The sequence below is a fragment of the Thermobia domestica genome, chromosome 17 (assembly GCF_964235325.1).
Source record: "Thermobia domestica chromosome 17, izTheDome1.hap1.1, whole genome shotgun sequence".
NCBI lineage: Eukaryota > Metazoa > Arthropoda > Insecta > Zygentoma > Lepismatidae > Thermobia > Thermobia domestica.
Genome location: NC_137470.1, coordinates 51466824 through 51486433, shown reverse-complemented (window position 1 = coordinate 51486433; position 19610 = coordinate 51466824). Strand labels below are relative to the sequence as shown.

Below are 19610 nucleotides of genomic sequence, written 5' to 3'. Positions count from 1 at the left end.
AAATCGGCTCGAGGAGTGAAGCGAAAATAGCAGGATGAGCCTAAATACGACATCTTTCTTCCAGGAAGTCGAAACTTTTATTGATACGATACATAAATTTATATTGAGTTTATAAGTTTGATTTTTTTTTTTTTTTTTACTAATTCATATGTGTGGTCGATCCTAGAGGACAGAGTTCAGATGCTGGATGGTTATCAATCACCGGTTAGAATAACAGTACAAAGAATGATTTCACTTTTCTCATTTCCAGTTCTAGGTCTGGGCAACCCCATGATCGTGGTGCCTGGAGCTAGGTCTGGGTGATATGAGGGAACATGTGTCTATTCCGAAGAATTCCAAAATTGAGTAGTCATTAATAACATTTAGAATGATTCATCTTTCAAGGACTTTCTCGAATTTTTACTATATTTCCGGAATTATCCAGTAATCTGTTTCTTATTAAAATACCCTATTTCTTTTCTTTCTTCTTTTTCCTACCTCCTTCTTTTATCCTTCTACTTTCTTCTCTTTCTTTTCTATTTCTGAATGAAAGAGAACGGAGTCATGACTGAGAGTAGTCGCTATTGGCACGGTCAATAAGTTGTTTAGATGAGTTTTCTTCGGGAGTCCGATATGGGATAATTAACAATAACAAGAAAGTTTATTGGAATTTACTTTATTGGAGAATAATCTGGATTTCAATTAGTAGGTGATGTTTCGTAATCGCACTCGTTAAAGAGAATCAATTTTAGCGACTCCTCTACATTGCGCTTTTCTTCGTTTACTACTACTTTTTTTTTTAATATTTTCTTTCAAACTTTCACTTTCGTCGGGGGGAAGTGGGTAGTAGTTTCTTGTAGTTTGTTTTGTTTACGTTCATATTCAGTGCATTTTTCCGGTGTATATTTGGTACCGCCTATGAATAGTTTATCGTATTATCAACGCGTGAAATCTGACAAGGGTTGAGATGGGGTCAGAAGAGAACATCTGATACTGTACTGTCAAGAAAGTTATAATTGTTCAAGTGCGGGGATCTACTGCAGAGACTTAGCTCATTCTATATATTTTATTTTCTCTCTCACTTGCCGCTACCAGTCGAGTAGGGGCCTACGTGGAAAATCTGAACGAAGAGACTTTTTTTTCTGCAGCACTTCCCTTCGTTCAAACGCGTAGTCTTGTGTTTGAGTGAAGTTGATAGATTCCGCTGTGGTCAGTGTTTTTTTGTACTTTCAAAAAGTGGACGATTGTTATATTCTCAGGATTCTTTTAGTTTTGTTTGTGAAAGGAATTGAATGTTTCCACATACAATGTCTGACAAGCGTAAATGTTTAAGTGGGGCTAAGAAACGCAAAATTCAACAGGAAAAGGTAGCTGCTGATAAAAGACTAAAGAAAATAAATACAATTTTCTTGCCAGCAACGAAAACTTCGACACATACTGGTAATGAAAACGCAGGAAGTAGTGATAGTTCCGAACGAAAACCTAGGAATATTTCGATTTTGGATAATAATAATGGTATTGTAAGGGCCAGTGAATGTGATACTAGTGTAAGTAGTACTCAAGGTACTTCCCAACAAGAAACAGAGGGATTTTCCATTTCACATAATAATAATGCTGCAAAGGCCAGGGAATGTGATTCTAGTGTATGAACTGCTACAGTTTCAGATACTTCCAAACCCTTTCCTAGTGACAGAGGCCTTTACAAAGAAGCGCTTACCCCAGAGGCAAAAAGAGCTATTCTCGCATCTAAATCCGTGAGATCCGCAAATAAACAGATCCCTTAGTGAAAAGTATTACTTTATTTAAACTAAAAGCGGTCAAAAAGTAGAAAGATTTTGGTTGTGCTATTCACTTATTGTAGATGCTTTTTATTGTGAACCCTACTGGCTTTTCAACGAATCTTACAGTGAGCGTTCATGGCAAAATGGCGTTATTCGGGATTGGAAAGGGTTCAGTAAGAAAATTAAGGTGCAAGAAAAATCAAATCTCATTTGCAAGCATATTACGTACACTGTATGGAAGAAAAATGGCACGGTAGAAGATCAAATGAGTGAAGAATGGCAAAAATGGAGAGACATACTAACACATATTGTTGATGTTGTGCGAACTTTAGCTATGTGCGCGTTGCCCTTTCGAATCCATAGGGAGGACAGTCAATTAATTGATCCCGGAAGTGGAAATTTTCTCAATATAATTGATTTGCTTTCAAGATACGATTCGTTACTAAGATCGCATGTAAGAAACAAGGAAACACGAATTAAGTATTTACATCATGATATTCAGAATCAGATCATATAACTACTGCCAAATTCTGTTCTGAACGCGTTAACAACAGAAATAAATTTGGCCCCGTTCTTTTCCCTGATTGTAGATACCACACGAGACATTTCTAAAAAGGATCAACTCAGTCTTATCATTCGCTATGTTGTGTTTGATAATTCACCTGAAGGTCTGAAGCTTCAAATAAAGGAATCTTTTCTAGGATTTTGGGAAATAATACCACAAACTAGTGAGTAATTTCAAAACAAAATTGTAGGAATTCTTGAGGAAAATGGAATAGACGCTAATAAGTGCAGAGGTCAAGGTTACGATGGCGCAGCGAATATGAGTGGTAAATATAGTGGTCTTCAAAATAAAGAAGAAAGTTCCTAATGCAGAATTTGTGCATTGTGCTGCTCATAATTTAAACCTTGTTCTTAACGATTCTGTGTCAAATGTTAATCAGGTGAAACAATTCTACGATATTCTTCAGGAAGTGTATATTTTTTTCAGTGAAAGCTTACCTCGATGGCAAGAGCTGAACAAAACATTAGCTAAGGATGGTGAAATTTGTATCACATTAAAGAAGTTGTGTTCAACAAGATGGCTTGCGGAGCTCCAAAGGGCCAGAAAAACAGCAAACAATGACTCTGAAAAAACAACTGGACAACCTTCAGTTCATGTTATTGTTTACATTACAAAGTAAAGTTCTGGAAAATATCAACATCACATCTAAGATACTGCAAAGCGACAATGCTGACCTTGAAACAGCTCGTATTCTTCTGGGCCGAACAATTGCCTATCTCACTTCCCTGCGAGATAATTTTTCGGGATTTCTAAATGAAGCTAAAGAACTTGCCAGGTCGTGGCGTGTAGATTCTAATATAAAGGGAAAGCGTCCCCAAAAAGTTAAAACATTTTTTGATGAAGTGGCAAGTGAACTTCCTATTTCGGATCCATTGAAGAGATCCCAAATATCTGTTTTCAACGTTGTACTTGACATTGTGATTTGCCAAATTAAAAGCAGATTCAAGGATTTGAGTGAGATACTTGAACACTTTTCATTTTTGACACCAAAGTGTTTAAAAGGACTTACCAACGAAGAAATTTAAGATAAAACTTGTTTATTTCTTGACAAATACAAGAATGACATTTCGGGAAAGCTTTTAGAACAAGTGTTAGCGTTCCGTTGTTTATTTTCTGAGGAGATAGCTCAAAGGAAAACAATTCGAGACATAGTGATATTACTAACTGAAGAAAACAGTTGTCTTGTAAGTAGTTTACCCGACTTGACAACAGCCTTAAAACTTTATCTCACACTCCCTGTTACAACTGCTACAGCAGAAAGAAGTTTCTCAAAACTAAAACTGATCAAGAATTATTTACGGAGCACAATGGCACAACAAAGATTACGTTCACTGGCCATTTTGAGTATTGAACATGATCAAACAAAAAGGATCAACTTGGATGCAATTGTGGATTAGTTCTTACTCCTGAAAAAGCGACGATTTTCTGAATAAACTCACTTCTGTATATAATGCGTGATATTGGATAGGGGACAGACAAGTATCTGGCCTTGTCATTAACCTCTTGTGTGTGAAATGTGAACATTTTTAATTACTGAGAACCACTTTATCTTCGTATGTAAGTGTTAAGTGAAGATTGTAAAGTGTAGTGAACACTTTTCATTTATTGAGAACCAAAACACTCTTTTCGTTTCATTATGGTACGTTTTATGAAGCTGGTGTAATCTAATAATGGTACAAGAGGAGTGTCGCAAATGGTGTTTCAGACAAACTACGCGGAGTTAACGTAAGTATAAATTAGTCTATCCATATTTATCTAAATTTTTCTACCACACTGTTAATATCTATGTAGTTATTGATTTATTATTATTATTATTATTGAAATGAAAATGAAATCCTTGACTTTTACGTCCCATGTTATGCAGGTTAGGCTAAAGGAGACGGTGAAGAGGAGAAATGAATGAAATGGTGAAATGAAGAAAGTGGGAGGAAACGGAAGAACCCCGAGGAAACCCACGCACACGGTGTTTGTCCACCACAAAGTTCAATTGGCGGGAGCAGGGTTTGAACCCGAGACCCGATGCACCAGAGGTGAACGCTCTACCACTGAACCACAGCGGCCCCCTATTATTATTATTATTATTATTAATAATAATAATAATAACACAGCTTTGTGTGTATTCGCTGTTCTCACCAAATTTCAACTAGAACCTATATGCTAAGTTTGTAAAATCAACCACTGTTTTCATAATAGTGGCATTATAGAAAACACTAGGAATCATGATTAACATAGGGCCCCTTTTAAATTATTGCGGGGATGTGGGGGCAAAGCCTGTTTCGCCGCCACTGCAAGTACAATGGCATAAACAAAGTTTTCGTAAAAATTCCTTCCTAAATAAGGTTAATTAAGATTAATTAGAGATTAGAGAGGTTAGGCTATGTTAGGTTAAGTTAGTATCCGTTGCACAGGTAGGCGGGCCAGTGTTCTAGAATTCTCCCGTAATGTACAGTTGAACGATCTTTGGATGATTTCTGAAAGTATAAATATGCAGCAAGACTTTGTGTGAAGTGAAACGACCATTTTGTGCATAGAAACTCTTTTATACGTGATAACAAGATAAGTTTTCTGACTGAAAATTTAAAACTCATTCTGTTTCTTAGTGATACGGAGATCATGCTGGAAAAGTAACAGGTAGTAAACATAGTAATTGAATAAATATTGTATTTACTACATTAAATGTAGAAAACGTAATAGAAAATGCTGGTATTTTCATTATACATATTTTGCGCTTTAGGAAGGGTTTTATTACACATTTTTGAGATTTTATGTGCATATATATATGTACATACTTTCATTGTTTTTAGTACATAATTATCCGGGCCCTAATTATTCTTATTATTATTATTCACTCCACTCTAGCCTGCCAGAATTTTGCTTACGACTTAAGAGAGCCGCTTCCGGCCCGGACAGTTTCAAAAGAATATCCTCGTTGGTTTTTATCTCTTAAGTATTATTGTCTTTTTTTGAACTTCAAAACTTTGAGTGGGAGTCAGCCTGAGATCTGAATTCGAAGCCGATTTTTTTTTTAATTTTACGTTATTTCATTAGGTGTCTTCTGTTCTGCCTGATGACCCTCCAGCACTTTGTAACACGTTTTTTATGTAATCTTATCTTTAGGCAGAACAAGAATTCCTGTTCTGCCAAACTCTATTTCTTGCTCATCTTCGCAAAAAGGAATATTTAGATTTGAGGGAATTTTAGTACTAATTATTTTCCCGACAATTACAGTTGCTTTCAAGATCTCTTGATTTTCTTGTATCATCTCAGCTTCTCTGAATGAAATTAGCAATCATAGACCACCATTATTTTACTACGAGTATATCTACGTGATATCTGTTGGCCGCCTACAACTTCACCGAAGAGATCCGATCCTTCTGGTTGCAAGTGTGCAACTAACTGAATAGTAACATACCTAAAGACATATAACTGCTCTTGCGAAAACGTGGATTAATTTTCTCTCGTTACATGGAAAATTCTTAAAGATAGTAATAGAAACATTTGTATTTTTTTTAAAAGTGACATTTTGATATTAAGGTAAATCAGTTAACATTTCCTCGTACAGAAGTTGAAATATTAAGAATAATAGTAACACAAATATAAGAATTGGAACAATAGGATATAACATATTAGGTTGCATATTATATAAACAATTACGGGTAACCATTCTTTTACTGTATGGTTATTTTCCGATCTTTGTCCTTAGCCTGTTTCTTAATAGTATTCCAATAACTATTTGTCAAGTTACTCAAAGTTGAATATAACGTTCTTCTTCCTTCGTTAGTAACAAATTGAGTCCTGTCCCCCAAAAAACAACTTCTGGCTACATCCCTGAATGCATATGTGTTGGTTTCCGCATATGTTATGTATTGTATATCGCATTAGCAGTCTGGTGATATATTTTTCTTTTCTTTTTCTTTTTTTTTCTTTTCTTTTCTTTTTTTTTCTTTTTTTTTGCTTACACGTATTGATTCTATTACAACATACTCCAAATGGATCTAGGACGTTGTTTTGGTGTAAGGGCGTTTGGCTGTAAGTGATGTTTTGGTGTAAATATATATACACGGTGTAATTAAAGGTTGTTTACAACGCTTGGGAGATGATTCCTCACACGAAAATAAGCAAAAAGTTTATGTGACATTTTCTTAAATTCGGCGTCATTTCCGAGTTACAAGCTGTCGCAAATGGTGGCAAAACGACGTGTGACACCTCATTGCCGAAAAAGGAAAGGTAAAACAGCAAGCGGGTCTACACAGTTTAGAGCAAGTAGTGCCTGAATAACATAATGATGTGAGAAGCAAGGCAGTAGGGACGCGGCACAAGGAATTTCTCAAAGGGGACTTTCTTATGTGGACAGACTGACATGCGGAAAACGGATGCAGAAAAGGAACTCCTTATGCCCATTATACTAAACAAACAAAAAAAAATCGCACATGATAATATTTGCTGAACTTGTATCCGGAAGAAAATAAAAAATTGTTTAGGAGCAATAACATCGGCAAATGTGGTTTCTAAGGTTTTAAAATCCAGTGGCCATAACCATCTGCTGGATTGTACGAAAATTGAGGTAAGTCCATTTATATTTATATGTTGTTTACTTGTAGACAGCGAATCTCTGGGAAAAAGCATCCCTTCTACATTACTGCCTATTCTTGAAACTGTATTTACACATTACACATGAGTGTGATTTTATGGAGAATATTTCATTTCTGGTTGAGAAATTTGGCTATTCATTAGTTAAGATTGCCAAAATTCAATGGAGTGAAAACATAGACTATACGTCCATATTGGCCACAGCAGAAGGGTACCTTAAAAAAAAAAAAAAAAAAAAAAAAAAACATTTGGTATAATAATTTCATTGAATATGGTAATCTGACTGAAGACAATTTATAATTTCTGTTTGCTTAACTAGAAGTAAGGATTTTTTTCTTTTTTTCATCTCAGGTCTCCGCGGAACAGCACAGTATGAACAAACGTGTCCGTTCGTCTCATGAAGCCCCTGGTGTAATATTTGGAGAAAGTATAAGAGAGATATTGAAGAAGTCATGACATTGTTGCCTAAAGAGGAAAGTGCTAAACTGTTACTTAGGCGATAACGCTCTGTTAGGTACCTATACGGACCGGATTCCTTACACGAATTTGAAACTGACCAATAGTAGACCACGACGGGGACGGAAGATGCAGGATTTCTCTTTTATGATAATGGTCTAGAAAGTGCGAACAAAATATTAATTTTTGCACAAGGTATGTTTCTGCAGCTATTGCAGGAACAAGACAGATGGTATATGGAAGGGATATTTGAAGTTGCTCCCAGAGATTTTCAACTTCACACTATACATGTGGACGTTTGTGGAAAGTCATTTTAATTGTATATGGCTTACTCGAATGGAAGAATCACGATACTCACGTCGAACTGTTTCATGAATTATACAATTATTGTTCTTTAAAATACATCTATCTTGCACCGAAGAGAGTGATAGGGAATATTGATATACCAGCTACGATACCTGTGAAAGAAATATTTGAAGATGCAACGGAAATACAAGGGTTCTTTTTCATTTGTATCAATCAACGAAGGTACCAGAGGCGTTTGAAAAGAATGTGTGAAAGATATCAAGGGCGAGAAGTGTCTCTAGAAGACTTTCTTAGAAGTGTCAGTCAAATTGCAAGAAATCGTTGAGAGACCTCAGTGAAACAAAATTAGACTTAATGGACGACCCAATTATAATTAATGTAGTGACTGGTTGTAGCATACTGAATATATGTGTGTTGATTTTTATATTATTTTATTAGTGTATCTTTGCTTTTTAAATTAGATGTACATTTTCACCTTTATTCAATATATTCTATACTTTTATTTGTTCGATCATTTTGTATAACTGTATGATGACATTTCATATTAAAGCAGTTTGGAAAGTACGCTTGAATAGTCGTTTGACTTGTTGTGAATGCTAGGTCAGCATGTTTCACGAATTTTTCGGTGTGCTAATTACTTTCTTCGGAGGCGAAAAAAGTATACGTAATAAGGAAAATATTTTTCTAGAATGATAGAGGAGATATGACGGTTCTGGCTGTGAAGATGTCACCTTAAATTACATGAGTACATTATTATTATTATTATTATTTATTTATTAATATTTACCTTTCCAGGGGGAATTTATCCTAAGCGAATTTTTTCAGGAGGGGGTGTTATGTCCTACCATGTGTCTTTTGGGAAGATTTCGTCCGGGGAGATTTTGTCCTAGATTCTACGAACACACACATGCTCAATAATTCCGTGGGGCTTTTCATGCATCAGAGTTAGAAGTTTCTAACTCTTTCCAATCTTTAGAATGCATTAGTTTACACTACCATCGCCAGTTAGTGTCCATCAACTGCAGAAAGCAACCAATTTGTGCTAGGTGGTCACTACTATGTAGCTTTGCAAGTATTCCAGCCCAGCACAGAGCGAAGTACGAGGGCCCGCCCAGGGGTACGTCCTTGGAAGTAGTGTTAATGACTTCGTACAGATACCAACTAGTAATGTTAATGTAAACTTAACCTAAAGCGGGAAGTTACTTCGAAGTTTACATGACGGAAGATTCCTATAGAACAGCAAGTAGTCATTACATGGAGGTTTGCACATTCTATATCTATGCCAGCACAGTGAGGGTAAAACTGGAGAGTTGCTGATGTAATAAGCCTTTTCAAGAGGTAAAGTATTCTGCAAAATAAAAATGTACGCTGACAACGCTGTACATATTGGCTCCTGTGTTCGTTGGTGTTTGTTTGAACAATTTAGAACTTCTGCGTGATGTGGCTGCTATGACCGAATGTGAATATGGCTTGTATGACAAATTTCTCTGATAAGTGTGCCTAAAGTGACCGTTGGCGTATGTGTTCAATAGCTTCTACGATCAATTTTGTGATGTAGCGTGTATTTCGTGTGGCATCTCTGACCTAGACTTGAATAAACACGGGATTAAACTAAATTTGAGCTTCTTGTCACTACAACCTTTAAAAGGATCAACATAAAAAATACGTTGAACTGCACAATTCATAGAAAGCTCACTAGCTTCCACCAGCATTATTTCTGCCTTTTAATAACACTTATGACGCTGGTCCAACACGAAAATTCTGTAGCTCCATCAGTAGTAGAACTATAAGGCACACACGTTAGTATAGATTTAACATCTCTCTCTTTATTACCGGGAAACTTTCAAAAAAATAGAAGTTGAAAGAAAAGTACTGAATAAGTACGCTATAAATCGTATTTACGTATATTTTATAAAAGAGAAAAGAGACGAAAGAATGTCTCATCGACGCTGATTAGTCTCAGAAGAATTACTCATTTTACGCAAAAATATTATCCTTTATTTCCTCAACAGTATTTGATATTTAACCATAATCATCATGATAGGCAGGTCACTTGCTGCAACTGGAAAACTTTTATGTTCCACAGTCTCTTATGCTTTCTAACCTCTTCGTCTTCACGTACGAAGTTTTGTTTTGATACCGTCCATCAATTATGGTTTCCTTCGCCTCCTCCCTCTCTTTCCTGCCACCATATCCACTAGCACGTCCCTTGTGATACAGTTCCTTCTTAGCCAATGTCCCAACCAGTTTCTCTTCCTCTTCCTAATAATATTTAAAATGTTCGTTTTTCCCCCACATCTCTAACACCCTCATTTGTTTTGCGCTCGACGCGATTAAGTTTCCTCATTCCCACATTTCGACATCTGTCAATCGTTTTTCATCATTTTTGCGTAATGTCCATGTTTCTGACCCATACTGTACAATACTCCACACGAAGCATTTTATGAGTCTTCTTCTCATCTCTTTATTCAAGGTCTCACAAAACAGACCTTTCTTCCTTCTAAAGGTTTCTTCCGCCATTCCTATGCTTGCTCTTATTTCAAGTTCGCACTTCATGTCATTACTAAGAATACTACCCAGGTATCGAAAACTAGTCACTTGTTTTATTTGCTCCCCTCCTACTTCTACAGTATATTTGACACCAGCCGCTTCGTTCCTATCACCATGGTTCTTACCTTTCTAACATTTATTTTCATCTTATATTGTTCACAGTCCTTCCTCATGTTTTCTAACATCTTATTGATTTTCTCTTCTGATTCCGCAACAAGCGCCATGCAAACCGCATACATATTTATTTAACACTAAATATACAAACATTTAAAAAGACCAACCTATGTACCACTCGATGCTACAGCCCGGAATGAACCTTACCCTCCATTTTTATCTACTCATTAATCAGTATCGTTCTACTATCAATTACCTTTATTTTTTCCAAATCTTCGTTCACATCTTCCAAACATTTCTTTCTCGGACTTCTTTTCTACTTCTTGCTGAGTAAAGCCTTCTTATCATTTTCCTCGGCTCGCCTTCATCCTGCATTCTTTCCACCTTTCCGTATGTCCCATTGCAGTCGTGCTTTTATGTGTTGTAAAATTTTCTTCTAGAATTATTTAACCAAATTCACAGTTATATTGACTTCATCATGTACAACTTCTACTAGCGTGAACATAGTTTCAACAACTGAAAGTGAGAGAGAGAAACAAAAGAGTAAATTAAAAATTTCACGGTAAAACATTAATACAAAATGAAAATATGAAAGAAAACAGTGTTTATTGTTCACTTACTGTGTAGCTGGATAATATAATAAAGTAGTGTTACATACGAGCATATAGTACAACAAAACTTTAAGGTCTTCTGTAGTGAGAAGAAAATGTGTGCTAAAATAATGTCATTAGGTCATTAATTATTGAAAGCAATTTACTTACATTGATTACTCAAATCATATTTGTTTGAATGAAGTCTCTAGGACATTCAATAAGTCAGGTTTACTACGTAACTATTGAAGTCGCTACAACTGTACAAGGTGTGATCAAAAAGTAAGGTGAATGTAGCTGCACAGCGCCATCTAACGATGTCGTATCCATTTCAGCTAGTAAGCTCGGTAGCATAAATGCTTTGGTACAATCCGTGTCGAGTTCGAACGAGTTATGACATGTTAGTTGGCTTCCAGAGGCAGAAGAGTGAGAACGTGTTAAGATTCTCTGTCACGCGCCAACATTAAGTTTTGTTTTAAGCTGCAAAAATTTGCCAAAGAAGCTCACGAAATATCAAAACCAGTATATGGCGATGAAACGGTGCATTGGAGACTGTTTACAAATAGTATGAGAGATTCAAAAGCGGCAAGAAGTCGGTTGAAAACGAGCAACGACTGATACGTACTTTGGCGACAAAAACTAGATGAAAATGTGCAAAAAGTGGCTGACATAATTTGTTCCAACAGGCGAATTCGAGAGCTTTCCAAAGAACTAAACATCTCATATAGGTCCGTGAAAAGCACTTTAACCACCGATTAAGTGGACAAATGGCATCCTTCTTCACCACGAAAACGCGCCGTGCTACACCTTGCTTTTGGTCCGCGAGCTTTTGGCCAAAAAATTATTCCTGTCTGTCCACATTGGCTGTGCTCTCCAGATATCGCACACCCGGTGGAGGACTGTTACAATTCGAAAAATGGAAATGTTGAGTTATCGTCGCTCAAAAGAGAACAAAGAGAGAGAAGCGAGCTCTACCTGGTGGTATTTTCGCATAAACGTAACTAAAATTAACCTCTACATGGCAGAAATACCAGTATTCCAGGGAGCGATTTTGATAGAATAACAACTTTCCACGAATGTGTAATTTTGACTTGTAACAGTCTTCCACCGGGTGTGCGATATAACATAACGCGACATGTGACTATTCCCAAAAATTAAAGCCGGGCTTAAAGGAAACGTTTTGACACTATTCCTGACATTGAGAGGGTCACGGTAGAGCAGCTGAACACCCTTCCAGAAATGCTTCCAGTCATGAATTCAACGTTGGGATAAGTGCATTGATAGCCAAGGACATTATTTTGAGGGATTATATCAAATTCCGAGTAAGCTCATTACTTTGTTTCTAATAAAATTATTCATCGTATTTTTTGATCACACCTCGTACTTCCTAAAATTGAAACAGATGAGTAGAACACACTTAATTCTTCCAGCAGTCAACCTATTCCTCTTATCTCTTCACTGTGAAGACGTAATGATTTCTTTTTTCAAATTGTGTTGTCACTGACACAAAGCACTGTACTACATTAATCAATTGAGCGAAATTCATCATTGGGCTTGTTGTATTTTTAAAAATCGGGACAATATTTGTGTTCTCTAAACGAAGCAACCCCAATTACTCGGGACGTAAGATCACCCTATCTTGCACTAATGGTCTGTATATTTTTCAAGATCATTCTATTGAATATTCTAAGCGAATTCTTTAACTTTCTATCAACGTCCAGATTTCTCCACTATAGGCAGGGACGTGAAGTTTTCGTTTTAACAATAACATCGAAAATTTGAAAAAGGCAAAGTAAACCTAAATACTTACACCTAAATAAATATATGATAGAGGGCCGCATTTGGTGTTTTGAAATCGCGAAATAACGCGAATTTGGTACTTTTTTTAAAAAAAATAACACTGAAATGCATTGCATTAGGCGATAGATTTGCGAAATCGCCATGTTGGGCGGTAATACTAATAAAACAACTCAAGTTTCCTTTGCAATAAAATGTGAATTGAAAAGGCTTTATTCAAGCGGGCGAGGTTCAGCACATTGCTGCTCCACCGCTGCTATGTGATTCTTGAAGACTGTCAGCCCTATTATTTTTAGACCGGTTCGTTAGTGAATGTTTGCCCCCTGAGATTTTGCTACCTGTGCTCTTGAAGCAATATGTTTGCCAGCTTCCAACGTTGATTCTGAAAGATATTTTTCAGAATACTGCTCTGTAGTTACGGTGAAGAGGCAAAATCTTAAAGAAAAAAATGTGGAAATGTTGACAATTTTCTCCTTTGAAAAATAAGAAACATTGAAGAAACTATAAATTCGCCATTAAGTGAAAATGTGAGTTGATAATGATGTGAATTGCGTTTTAGATAAGTATATAGTGAACTGACTTTTTTTAAGTGAAGAAAATGTTAAGAAACACTGCACTGTTGTTTTTAGTCGATATGCGTGTTCAAATCATACATTAAATAAATCGAAGTTTACGAGGGATATCGAGCCATTTTTCTCTCAGATGGTAAATCCAAAAATATAATTTATTCTTTTAAATTTAAGATGTCAAATTTATAACTATTCGTTTAATTTCAAAATTATATTTTATTTTAATTAGCTTTCACAAATCACTTTCTCTATGTATAAAATATACTTGCTTTTCGAAACCATTACAAAATAAAGCAAATAACATCTATTTGCTTATATTAAATCGCGAAAAATAACACCGATTTTGGGCAAACAATAACACCGATTTTAGGGATAAAATAAAACGAAAACTTCACGTCCCTAACTAAGGTAATAATTAATCTTATTAACGTCGTCTTTTACGCTGCCACTTTTGAGTCTTGTGATATTATTTTGACCAAACTCGCAGATGCTTTATTTATAAACAACTTTTGGAACAGATTTAAATATCATTTTACAGTCCTTAATGGACTAAGAGAATGCATATTAAACAAACAAGAATTTTAGGAATGATACAAAAAAAAAAAAAAATGCTTCAGAAGATTGCGATCTTGGCGATAATTAGTTTTTGCATTAGGTGCCACACAGAATTTTTGAACGGCCCCTTTACGGAATAAGAACATCCACACTACATGTAGTTTTCCAGATATAAGGCCTACAAGAAAGTTTTTGATCAAAATATATTGGATCTTGGATCATGGGCCACAAAATCTTTGAACGGTCCCTAAATCTAGTTTTGGTGTCTTCTACGGAATAAGCACATCATATTGAGTTAAGTGATAGTTTGGGTTTGGCTACACTGTATGTAGTTCTCCAGATACACAAAGCCTACAAGAAAATTTTTGTTGAAATATACTGGATCTTTTGATCAAAATATTGATCTTGAACTCACTTGATTTTTAAATGAGTTGCATATCAATATTTTATCATTTTACACTATTTTTTCAAATAACAAAATGCAAAGTCATGTTCAAAAAATACTACCCAATTTGTTTTGAATTGAGACATGTAGTAACTACTACAGCTGAAGTTGAATAAATCACATAGGTCAGTGTAAAAACTCTCACGTAGTTTTGGAGAAAATCAACTAAAAAGAAAAAAAAATGTAAACTTCAAAATTGGTGCTGCAGAGAACCAAGCTACGAATTCCTTACTGAACTACACTATTATTGAGTTCTTCACCATGACACTGGTAAGGTAACTGTGCATAGTGTGATTAATGAGATACAGATCACAGTTTTAATTAACTGTTAAACTTCAATTAATTGCCTAAATTCAAACAAAATATTGGCAGGCTCAGGAAATGTTATGATCAATTTCATAGTAGGCGCCTGCAATTCCTTAATAATAATAATAATAATAATAATAATAATGCACTTCCTAGCTTTCGGCTCTCTCTTGGATCCTTGGTCCCGGAGATTAAAAACATGAGAAAGAATACTTAAAGAATAATTTTTTTTATCATTCTTTTTCCTGTTATTCAACCTCCGAGAGGCGAAAGCTAGGAAGTGCAAGTTATTTTCAGGCATTGAAGTTACGCGTAAGTACAACAAATGCCCAAAGTTGACAGATATATCAGCTGATAAATGATGAGAAACAAACAAAAACAAAAAAAAAAAGGTGTAAAGTACCTAGAATTCAATAACACACAACGAGTGAAAAAGTGTTTGACTGGACCGGGATTCAAGCCAAGGACCTCCGGGATATCGTGCCGATGCGTTAACCACTACGCCGTCCAGTCTACTTCCCAGAAGAGCTGCTCACTCTTGAGGTCAGTGCTCTTCACTCAGACAACGTGACTTGCACCAAACTCCTGCTGTTCTTGGACAATCCAGGGTCCATATATTGAGAACACCCTTTGACGTTTGTAATTTCATATAAATTAACAAAAGAACAATTTTCTTTAAACCAGATCCTCTCTAGGTGCGAATTCAATAACACACAAAGAGTGACAAACCAAATGACAGGACTGGGACTCGAACCCAGGACCTCTGTCATACCGTGCCGAAACGGACTGAATGTTCTGAGAAGCGGAATGGGTGGCGTAGTGGTTAATGCATCGGCACGGTATGGTGGAGGTCCCGGGTTCGAGTCTTAGTCCGTTCATTCATTTTTTGTGTTATTGAATTCGCAGCTGGAGAGGATCTTCTGTATAAAAGAAAAAAAATAGTTGTTTCCTCCCGTTTCTGGAATTAGTTTTGAGGAAAGAAAATTTTTATAGCTAAAAAGCATGCCGTTTGTTGTCAATATTGATTGAAAGTTTTATTCTGCTAGATTTATTTATTTGTGTCCTGCATATGTAAAAAATACAGTTACCAAACAGATTGTATCTATTGTATTTTGTGTTTCTCTAAAAGTAATGCAGACACTTCTAACAATGAGACAGATATTTCTAACAATCCTAACACACTCCGAACAATCACACAGAGACTCTTAAGAATCACATATACAGGGTGATAGGTAACTCCACCGACACACTTTGGGAGGTGATTCCTTATATGAAATGAAAGAAAAAAGTTCTAATAAACATGGGACGAAAAACGTCTCCTTTCAGAGTTATGAACCGCCGAAATTCGAAAATTCACGTTTCGAAACGCCCTGTCTTAGAAACTATACGACCTATCCCAAGCGGTTTAAAAAAGAAGTAAAACTATAAAAAGGAAGTTGAGGTATAGGGATGCTTCTTTAAGTACTAATGGCGCGTTCATTTCTCCGATAACGGAGAATGGTAAAACATGGATATTTAGATAGATCGCATACTAGTTCCTTTGTAATTCCATAAACCGCTTGGGATCGGTCCTGTAGTTTTGTAAGGCAGAACGTTTCGAAACGTGAATTTTCGAATTTTCGGCGGTTCACAACTCTGAAAGGAGACGTTTTTCGTCCCACGTTTATCAGAACTTTTTCTTTCATTTCATATAAGGAATCACCTCCCAAAGTTTGTCGGTGGAGTTACCTACCACCCTGTATACTCCTAACAATCACACACATACTCCTAACAATGATGCACATATTCTCAACACTTTACTAACATTCTACATCTAAAGATTTTAATTAGTCTAAAACAATCAATATTTCTTTGATTTAATTTTGAGAGTGCAGAGTTGTTCAGGGGGAGGTGGGTACCTTTTTTTTTTCTTTTTGAACAAAACTGTAGATAGTATGTCTGTTGCTTTCGAATGTAGTCTTTCTAATATCAAAAAATGAATGAAATTAAATGAAAAAATGAAATGAAATTAAATCTCTAAGTTTTACGTTCCATGGTTATGCCGCCTAGGGTAAAGGAGACGGTGATGATGAGAAATGAATGAACTGGTGGAATGAAGAAAACGGAAGAAACCGGAGAACCCCGAGGAAACCTACGCACACGGTGTTTGTCCACCACAAATTTCACTTGGCGTGAGCTGGGATCGAGCCAGGGACCCCATGCACCAGAAGTGAACGCTCTATTACTGAGCCACCGCGCCCCTTCTAATTTCAAAGTTATTACCGATTCTTTCTACCTACATAAGTGGGGAGGCATCTCTGCGAATACTGTTGCAGAATAGCTCGAGAACTTAAATTTGGCAGCATCGCCCCAGCGTATCTAACTTTTTGCCCGTCCAGTTAGCTAAGGCTATAAAAGGTAAGTCTGTGCAAAGTTATCGAGATTATAATTACTCTTTCAACGTTATAAGAATACATCACAATTTCTTCACTGTTTTTCCTCAATGTCGATTATTTTCCTAATTTTCTAGGTCTGTGGAAATCATAGTTTAACTGCTTAAATAGCTAGAAATATGGAAAAGTTAAATTATCGAACATTTTATTAATATTTTCTAAAGTAATTATTATCCCAAATAATTAACATTTTGAAATAATTACCCTCGAAGAGTAAAAATGTACTAATAGTACAAAACAATTATTAAGATAAACTTTGGTGAAGACAGTAGAGAGGATCACGCGAAATATTTCCAAGTATGGGAAATGGATAGCCACAATTAAAATTACCGTTATCTGTGAAGATGTTAACAGATTGACTAAATTAACGAAATCTACCGAGATAATAGAGAAACAAAAGTAGTTATCCTTTTGATGTAGGCAACCACCATTTCTTTGTTACTATGCAGGTTGCATAGAAGCTAGGGAATAGTTCTATTTTAAATAGGATATCGATAGCCAGCATTACTCACCGTTAAGCGTTAAGATGTTAACGGATTGAATCTATTAACGAAATCCTCGAGATAATTGCTCTATATAACAACTGCCTCGAAATGTTGTAACGGATTTCAACTAAAAATCTGAACAAGTTTGCTGAAATACGAAAGCACTCATGAGCTGCTAAGAAAAATTAATGTTGTGGGAAAATAAAGCATGATATGTGAGTACTGTGTGAGACCATTTTTTTCCCCCTTTTTCTTTTCCAGTTGCTGGCTGAAGAGAAATATCATCAAAATGAAAATGAAATGAAATCTTTCGGTTTAACGTCTCACGACTGTGCACTTTGGGCTAAGGGAGACGGATGATTAAGGCAAGTCAATGAACGATGGAAAGGTCGGTGGAATGAGAATATGCGAGGAAACGAGAGTACCGGACAAAATCCACGGACACGGTGTTGTCTACCACAAACTTACTTGTCCAAGGATTAAAGCAGGAACCCCATGCACTAGAGATAAGCACTCTACCACTGAGTCACCGTGCCGCCAGAAATGTCATCGAAACTGAGGATACGTGTTGTACAATTCTACCATGCACACACACACCACGAGCTAGAAAATCCGTACTGTGTCAAGCATTTTGGTGCGGACCATGTATCAAAATGATCCGTATATGCAATTCTGCAACATGGAAGAACATAACACAAACGGGAAGTGGACGAAATGTAAACAACATGACAAAGGAAAATAAATTGAAAAAACTGTTTCAGAACAAGGATGATGTGAGCAGGAATGACGATGCACGCAAAGTCAATTGCACCCAACAATACATCTTGTAAACCTAGAAATCAATCGCTATCAAAATCAGAACGAAGAAAAAAATTGCATCCTATACGGAAGACCAAAAGACCCGCGCCAAGTGAGCTTTGTTGTGGACAAACACCGTGGATTCTCCCGTTTCCTCCCAACTTCTTCATTCTACCATTTCATTCATTTCTCATTATCACAGTCTCTTTTAGCCTAGCCGGCATAACCGTGAGACGTAAAACTTAAAGGTTGACACTGAGGTGACGAGCAGCAATTTCCCACCAAGTTGCTCAGTCCACCACGGAGTTGGCTGCCATAATTTTTGAATCTCAACCCAATGAATACCATTCAATTTTCCGGACAATGGATCTCGAAGTTCAAACACCTTTTGTACTACTGGCCTACTACAAATGTATGGTGCATGATATAAATAACATTTGGAAATCCGATTCTCCACTACGCTACTAATGGGATGTTGTCTAAGAAATACCAGATCGTCACGTTAAATCTATCATTTCTACGTTTCAGTATTTGGTTTCTGTGCAAGTTTGCTATTATAAGCTTTTTTCCAACCCTGAAACTCATTCTCAGAATTCTTTTTCTAATTAGCGAATACGTACTGTTTCTTTATACTAGCACTTGTATGAATATTTAAGTGAAGTTCTGTAGGTGACAAACCTAACGAGGGTGAAATGGACTGGTTGAGTAACATGACTATTTGCGGTGCATATGATGGAAAATCTGTGTGTTTATCCTCACAGAATACACGAAATAATCGTGAAATGTTCGAATGCTAACGTTTCACAAGGCTCGATTTCGAGGACAATGCTTGACTTTAACACCACACTTAGCCATAGCTTCCTTGAACTTCTTACAAGTAAATAGTGCACCACTGTAAATAACTACTGATGAAACTAACGCTAAATGCATGAAATAATTTTAAAGACATTTGATTATATAAGTACTCCTGACAACTTGTGGATAGTATGTCTGTATATGCGTATAAACATCAAGGACGGTTAAACAGAAACTTTTCCCTTTTAGGTCATCGAGGCGGACGTCCATATAAATCACATGATTTGAACTCGTCCTTCCGCGCTGCTGTGACTGATTGCATAGGAGAGACAATGGGTATCTTCTGCGATTTTGTTCCCAATACATACTTGGCAGTCCCTTATGTGATTAAGTGTATCTTTATACATGAAAGGCCAATTGAATCCTTAGAAATTAACGACAAGCATTTGTCCCTGTCAAAATTACCCATTTCATTATGATACTTCTTTAGTATGCTG

At 36.3% G+C, this 19610-nt stretch overlaps 1 long non-coding RNA gene across 2 annotated transcripts in view; it reads right to left on the bottom strand.

The window, feature by feature from the left end:
* The window catches only part of LOC145674478 (uncharacterized), a 134154-nt gene that overhangs the window by 106271 nt on the left and 8273 nt on the right, over positions 1-19610 (bottom strand). For both annotated transcript variants that reach the window (XR_014128952.1, XR_014128953.1), the window contains exon 2: positions 10598-10857. This is a non-coding gene — a long non-coding RNA (uncharacterized LOC145674478). The remainder of the gene's footprint in view (positions 1-10597; positions 10858-19610) is intronic.